We start from the raw sequence: 8,775 nt of genomic DNA on the forward strand, positions 1-8,775 counted from the left end.
AACAAAGTGTGTGTTCCTCTACTGTTGGCTGGCTGAGGCAAATTGTGATGCATGAATGTTGCATGACAATACTATTGGGCTGTAAGAAATGACAAATATGAGGAATTTTGAGTAACACAGGATGGCGTATGAATTATGCAGAACAAAGGAAGCAAGGCCAAGAGAAAAAAATGTACCATGGCCATAATAATATAAATGGAAACATTGAAATGCAACTTAGCTCATATTAATTTTAATGAAAAATCATGTTTGAAGAGAACAAAGGATGAAATATTCCTCCCCTTTCTTGAGCAATGAGGCTGTTGAATGTTGTTTAGATTAGTGGTGTTAAACTCAGATGGAAAGGAGGGGCCCCCTAAACTCATGTACATAAAGATCCTTTCAGGCTACATATTGACTTAGATTGAATATTTACAACATGTTGTGTTATCTTTGTTTTATTGTAATTTTATTTATTTTGTAAATATTTCCTAATTACATATTAAGCTGATTCCTGCAGTACTTGGCACCTGGGAGCATTGTTGGACATTTGGGACCTGAAGGCTTTGTGTTTGACATGTCTTATTTACATTATCACATATGGTTGCTTTGCCCAGAAATTTTGCTTAATTTTTCAGTGTGCATTGTGAGGGATAGATGTTTTTTAACAAGTGCCAATTTTTTAAAATGTAAAAAACTAAAACATATATACATATGCATATGTGTGCACATGTATGGATATATACATATATGTAGAAAAATACATACATGTATGCATATATACATGAGAACACACACAAACAACCCTCCACAGTCAACCTCTGATTCATGTCATAGGGTGTCCCCTGGCCATATCAAAATTTGGCTCATATAAGAAGACCCTTAGCTCCCATGCAAAGACCTAAATCTACAGTGTCTTGAATGCAAGGTAGGCTTTATTTCATTCTGGAGGTCTAAAAGTTAATTCATTGCCCTACTATCATGGGCTGCTTTAGGAACTAGAGAGAATGTCTCATTTTTCCAATCACGCTTTGAATTTCTATAGTTTAATATGGTAATGTTTCGCATGATTGAACATGTATAACCCATTTCAAGTTTCTTACTGTCTCAGGGAAGAGGGAAGCCAAGGAGTATAACAACAATGTTGCTAGCAGCTGCTGTGGAGGTGAAACACCAACAACAAGAGCACACAGGAGGGCTGCTAGCACAGATTCTTTGATCTGCTTTTCTAAGGAAAGCAACTTTAAGGAGTTAACAATCTCACTTTAATTAAACACACATATGTCGTTCACTTAGTTCAGGGGGAAAAGTCAACACCCTGAACTTCAGGGAAAACACGAACAGAAAATACAAGCAGAAATTATATAAACAGAGCAAATAACACACAAAAATCAACAGACAGGCCTCTAGCTGTCTGACCAGGATATTACATACATAGTTACCAGAGAGACAGGCACCAACATCGGGGTTTTCAAAGGAGGGCTGGGGGGGTGTCGGGGGCTCCCATGGCTACCCAGAGTCTTGTCTGGCCAAATCACCAACACTCTTTCAATGAGTGTAACCCCAAAAGCGAAACACCAACCTCAGAGCTCATATATGCTGTTTAGGTCCCTGAAGGCTCAGTTCCTACTTAGCAAAAAGGGTGTGGGAAAGATCTTTAATCACTAGCACCACACCATATACATTGTTTCCAATCAATGACTCTTGATTCAAACAAAAACAAGACTCATTAAAGGCACTTGATTGCCTTAGTGCTGAGAAGCACTCAAAAACTAAAGACAACAAAAGGTCTATTTTGCTTGCCATTACATTTGAAAGGCAAGACTCATCAATGGTAATTGACTGCCTTAGTGCTAAGAAGCACTCCTAAACAAAAAACAAAGGCAAAAAGTCCCATCCTGCTTGGCATTACAGGGAGGGAGAGAGAAAATTTGAAACTCAAAAAATTTTTTAAATGAATGTTAAAAATTGCCTTTACATGTAAATGGGGAGAAATAAAATATTATTACAAAAAGAATTTCTACAGTCTGATGCTAGTTTATCAATAGAAATAAATGGATTATAGCTTTTTAAAAATTGCTTAACTTGAGAAAAAAATCACGAACCAAAGATGAATTCGTGCTTTCAAAATATAAATAATAACATTAAATAGGGACGATATAATGTTTTCAGATCTTGTACTTTTTTTCCCCTGACACCCATTTAATTCTCTAAATAAATGAAAGGCAAATTATCTTTTGTTGCATCTGTTATGGATTTACATTAGGAGAATCTTGGAAGGAACATCCCATTACCTGCTGTCTGAGTATACTTCTCATGGTTACAAGCATCTTAATAGCCTTGTAGCCTCTGCTTCCTGTAGGCTGAATCCTGAAATTTAAAAAAAAAACAACAGCAACAACATACATGAAAGAAAAAGAAAAGGAAGAGGTTGGCATTGATTGATTTAGCCAAAGTCTCAAAGATTTAGAAAAAATAATTTTAAACATTTAATGATTTCAGACTCAGAGAAACCCTACTCCCTCAAATATAGTCATTAAATTGCTGGTACAATATAGTCAATGTCATGCTAATAAGAATTTATAATTAGTTTTAATAGGATTGTGAAAGATTACAGGGTGCTGACAAAGCGAGACATAGACACAGATTAAAACTGGCCTACTAAACAGATAATCCAGTATTGCTATACTTTTTCTGTTAGTCAAGGTTACTTATCAGCATCCTAGAAACCACAGGAGAAAGAAAGCCAGATATTATCACGTCAAATGAAATTTATAGGGAAAATTTAAAAATCCAATATTCCTTCCAAGGAAAATGTCCTATTGTGTATACTTTCTATGAGAGCACAAAATGAAGTTTTCCCAAAAGGAATAAAGTTTAACAATTTATCTGCCGATATTTTGAGTTAGCATTCTATACCCAAGTGACAATTTATCATTTAATAGTTACCAAGTATTATGCAGACATGCAGCTTTTTTGGATTTACATCCTGAGGACACAAAACAACAATTTTACTTGGACATGTGCCTTCAACTATCATGACATGAATTATATTTGAAAATATAAGAATATTGGCTATGTGGGTATATATAATAATCATATGTAGACAGTGAAGTGTTCAGCAAAGAAAGTCTTTTAAAATGGCCTGTGGAGCAACTTTCTGCTTCTGAAGGAACGGTGGCAAAATGATCCGAAAGGGGGCAAAGAATGCTAAGAATCATGCAGTTTTTAGACCATCAATAAACTTTAATTTGATATGCCATTATAATATTAGTACTCTAAATGTGACATCCTTGGACCACTAAGTATCTGTAATGGCTGAAGGAGCTGAATCTAGGCTTTCTTTCTATAAAGGAATCCAGAAGGAGGAAGGAAGTTGCAGTGAAATGGATAGAAAAGCTCACATGGATGCCTTAGAGAGCCAATTAATGGAATTGGCAAGGTGGGTTTTTATCATTATGCCCAAGCTATGAGAAACATTATTTTGTCGGACATTTGTTCATTATATATTGCAATATTAAATGTTAAGTATTTGCAAAAAAGACTACAGTGACTACAGCTTGCTCTTCAATATCAGATGCTGAAGATGAAGCAGTAGAGAAATTCTATGAACAACTTGATAAGACTATTTCAAATAAAATCAAAACACACTCTGATAACTGGTGACTTCAATGCAAAGGAGAGCTATGGGGAGGAAATGCAGTGCAGAGAAAGAAAGAAACAAGACAAAGACTTTAGATTATACAAAAGGGTTACACTTCTGTATCAGAAGTGTATCTTTTTTATTTTATTTTTTTATTTTTAGTTTACAACATTCAGTTCTACATAATTTTGAGTTCCAGATTTTCTTCCCTCCCTTCCCCCCTCCCTCCCCAAGACGGCATGGAGTCCCAAATAGCTTCCATGTATAACTTTGCATTGAATTAATTTACACACTAGTCAAGTTATGGAGAAGAACTGTGATCAATGAAATGAATCATGCGAGAGAAGAAACAGGACCAAAAAAAAAAACCAACCCAAAAACAAAAACAAAAGAGAGAAAAGGAAAAAAAAGGGGTGGGGGAGAAGGCTAGCATGAAGTGTGCCTCAATCTGCATTCATAAGAAGTATATCCTTAAAAAAAAAGATTTGGTGGATTCAAGAGATGGTGAGTACTAAATAGCATCATAAAGAATGAAATTGACTACAGATGGTCAAAGATTTATTGATGTGGGAGTTACCCCTATGTGTAGTCAGATCATTGACTTGTCAGAGACAAGTTTGGAATTTATAATAAATGAAGAGAAATAATAGTAAAGAAGAAAAAGACATGGTGTGAAATTAAAAATGAGGAATGGACAAAAGAAACGTCTGACACCAATTTTCATTTCATCCAGAATTTAAATCAAAATAAATTAATTTCCTTGAGAGTAAAACAAGAGATCCCAGAAAGTGCCTTCATTAGTAAGCATATCACTTGCCCAAATGGAGAGAGGCAGTTGCCAAAGGCAACACAAGGTTACAATATAAACTTAACTGTAAAATCTAAAGAAGAAGGATGATGGATGGTTATAAGCACTGTCATCTCATAAAATGGAATAGTTTTTTTCTTTTTCTCTTTTATGTTATTTATTTATTTATTTTTAGTTGTCAACATTCACTTCCATAAGATGCTGAGTTTTACATTTTGTCCCCCTTCCTCTCCTCCCCTCTCCCCAAGAAGGCATGCAGTCTGGTATACGCTTTACATATACATTCATATTAAACGTATTTTCACATTAATCGTGATATAAACAAAAATTAGAACTAATGGGAGGAACCATGAGAAAGAAGAAACAAAGCAAAACAACAAAAAAAGAGAGCAAATACTATGTTTCCATCTGCATTCAGACTCCAGAATTCTTTCTCTGGATGCAGATAGCATTTTCCATCATGAGTTTCTTGGAATTGTCTTAGATCCTTGCATTGCTGAGAAGAGCTACATCTATCAAAGTTAGTCATCACACAATGTGGCTATTACTGTGTACAATATTCTTCTAGTTCTGAGCATTTCATTCAGCATCAGCTCATATAAGTCTTTCCAGATTTTTCTGAAGTCCACCTGCTCATCATTTCTTGTATCACAATAATATTCCATTACATTCATATGCCACAGCTTGTTCAGCCATTTCCCAATTGATGGACATCCCCTCAATTTCCAATTCTTTGCCACCATAAAAAGAGCTATTCTAAATATTTTGTACATGTGGGCCCTTTTCCTGTTTTTATGATCTCTTTGGGACACAGACCTAGAAGTGGTATTGCTGGGTCAAAGGGTATGCACAATTTTATAGCCCTTTGGGCATAGTTCCAAATTGCTCTCCAGAATGGTTGGATCAGTTCACAGCTCCACCAACAATGTATTAGTGTTCCAATTTTCCCACATTTTCTTCAACATTTATTATTTTTGTCATTTTATCATATTAGCCAATCCGATAGGTGTGATGTGGTACCTCAAAGTTGTTTTGATTTGCATTTCTCTAATAAATAGTTATTTAGAGCATTTTTTCATATAACTATAGATAGCTCTAATTTCTTCCTCTGAAAACTGCTTGTTCACATCCTTTGACCATTTATCAATTGGGAAATAACTTGTTTTCTTATATATTTGACTCAATTCTCTCTAAATTTAAAATTGAGTAGTTTAGGGTAAAACCAGTTTAAATCAAGCTTGGGAAGATATTCAACTGGGCAAAGTTATATCAACAGCTTTTGAGGATAAAAATGGAAAGAGGACTACAAACAGAAGAAACATGGAAAAGATTTGCAAAAATCATTTCAATGAACTTTTTCCACTAAGAACACGAGAACCACCACCTGTGGAACCTAATTATTGCAATCCCTGAGGTGCTTACAGAAGAGGTAGAAATAGACCTAAAGGGAACAAAGATGGGAAAAGTAGCTGAACTGTATCAAGTATATATAGAAGACTTTGATATTGGAAGCAGTACAATTGTCAGGGCATTAAGGGACAGATATATAAGATATCTAAAGGAGGGGTAGATTTTTTAAAAGTGTAGAAAACCTTGAGGACCCCATTGTGCTTATTGTTTGTTGATTATTGAAAAGCATTTAACTCAGGAAAACAAAATATTGCTTTCAGGCTTTTTTTGTTATTGTTGTTGACAACAAAATGTCTCCCCAGTAATATATCAAAATCATTCAGAATTCCTAGGAAGATATAACAGCAGAAATAATCCTCTCCACCCTCTAATAATAAACATCCAGTGAGGCATACAACAGGGAGATATAGGCTTACCAACAATATTCACTACTGTGATGAGGGAAATCCAGCAACATTCAGGTTGAGCAAGGCTACTCTGTGAATGGTGAGGCCCTCTAGCAGTTCCTGTTTGTTCGGAGATAGCAAATCTAAAGACATTGCCATGCCTCTTGGAAGAGATCTGTAATTATGCGAAGGAGTTTGGCCTGTCCATCCACATAGGAAAGACCAAATGGTTGAAGAAAGTCTATTTTAGTGTGCATCTGAATGGACACCTCATAGAGTTGGTCTAATAGTGTGAATATCTGAGATAGTGAGCCCTGCAACACCATTCCCTCCAAATTGTTAAAGATGAGTATCACACAGAGGGCAATAGAGAAATGTCTAATGGGTATAAGCAGGCACATAATGGAAGGAAACATTTGAAGAAGTGTAGGAGTAAAGGATGTCATAAAGGACTTGTATGACAAAAAGACGGACAGGTCATGTAGTAAGAGTGAGGCAGGAATGGCAGGTGGCTGGCCAGAGTACTCCACTGGTAGCCTGGAATTGTCAGGAAAATAACCAGAAGAATTTTCAGCGTGTCGGGTGGGCCTCTTCCTATGGTAAACTTTCAGAAGGACATGTATGGCTCTCTCACAGGATGGGCAGGTATGGATAGATTGCTATTTGCGTCACTGGGGAGAATTCTGAATCAAGACTACCACAGAACCATCTGAATATATAAACCAGTGCAAACTGCTTAGCAGATACCTGACCTCTGAAAAAAAAATGCTAAACTGATATATAAAGATGAAACCTTAAACTGGAAAAAAAAAAGCTTCAGTCGAGATACTGACCATGAATTAAGAAACAAGGACTTCAATATTTACATCTTAAACAACAATCATTAATTTATTTTTAATTACAGTCTCAGACAGGGGCAAAATTCAGTGAAACAAAGGTGAAAGTTGTATAATGGAGGAGCATGTGAGGCAACCAAATGCCAGTCTGCATGTAGAGAGAATTTGGGGTGTATTGACTCATTATAGCAAAACTGGTTGTATCGATTCCATTTGCCAATCATTAGATTAGTATCTAGACTTGGAAATGATCATTGAAAGTATTGAGTAAAATGGATTTATTTTATGGCCCTCTGTTTTTTAAAGGATTGAGGAGACATGTTTGTAGAAAAATGGGAAAGATTCAGTGAAGAGGAAGTGAATGATCAGGCCCTGGAAGAAGTGGGAGGGAACAGCATCAAGGGTGAGGTAGAGCCATTGGTCTTGGTGAAGGGCAGGAATACAGATAGTCCTGAGTAGTGCAAATAATGAATCCCCTGGAGTGGTCACATGCACGTATTTGAATTCCCACTGTTCAAAGTTATAATTATGTAAAATATGGTAATTGGTTCCACCTAATGGAAATATGCAATTTGAATTTGGATAATGTAACCATTTTAGGAAACTCATTATTTACACTAATCTGTACCTAGCTGTATTTTTCTTTGTATAACCAGAAGGAAAATGAACAGAGTTAGTGATGATGCTGAGAAATTATATGAATAAAGGGAGCTGAAAAGTATTCATGTCAAATGCCTTCTATCTCAGTGAAATGGGAGGCTAGTTCATCTTCATCTTCATTATCATGTGTGTGCAGGAGAGCAGTTGCTATGTAGAATATGATAGTTGTTAAGTGATAAAGATTAAAGTAGATGGACTGGATTGTCAAGTGGCTACAAGGTCCTAGATGGAAGGAATGGCTTTTGCCAAATATGTTCTATACCAGACAATATTTCTACATTCAAAAGTTACTTTCTGTTTATTTTGTGAATATATATACACATATATACATATACATACACATACACACACAAATATCTTGTTTTCCCCAATGGAATGTAAATTCCTTGATAGTGGGAGCTGGTTTCATTTTTCTCTAATCTGCAGTTCCTATCGCAGTACCTGGCACATATGAGGAAATTATGGTTGAGACTGTGAATTGTAAGTTTATGTGGGATAAAATCAGCTTGATGATCCTGTAGTGGTAATGAAGATTCATTTGGTGGGGGTTACTCAGGACCAATGATTGTCACATCAGGAACAGTGGAAGGTTATGGGCGTCAAGGGGTTCTGGGGTGGCAGCTAGTGAAAAATCATGACTATGTTGGGTTTGTAGTTAACTGAAGTCAGAGCGGGAGAGGTGCAATCAGAGGATATATGGAGAAGTCAAGAAACGAGGTGATGATGATGAAGTGTGAGGGCATAAAAAGAGGTAGAAGGATAGTAAGTTACATGCAAAGATCATTTTTCTATTTTGGAGGTGGTAGAAATTCTGTAAAATAGGTCTATAGTGTGACTTTCTGAGGTGGAGCTGAAGTTGGCTAGAGAAGGAGGTAATTGTAATTGAGAAGAATGAGGAATTATGTGGTCATTTTGCTAGACGAGTAATAATATTGACGTTCCCGCAGTATGATGGCAAGGGAAATACTGTGAACCCGACACTAAATAACCTCATAAAGTGTGGACAATGACTTGGAAGTCGTTTGAAGACAGCAATGAGGATGGGGAAGAGAT

Source organism: Trichosurus vulpecula, chromosome 6 (assembly GCF_011100635.1).
Source record: "Trichosurus vulpecula isolate mTriVul1 chromosome 6, mTriVul1.pri, whole genome shotgun sequence".
Classification (NCBI taxonomy): domain Eukaryota; kingdom Metazoa; phylum Chordata; class Mammalia; order Diprotodontia; family Phalangeridae; genus Trichosurus; species Trichosurus vulpecula.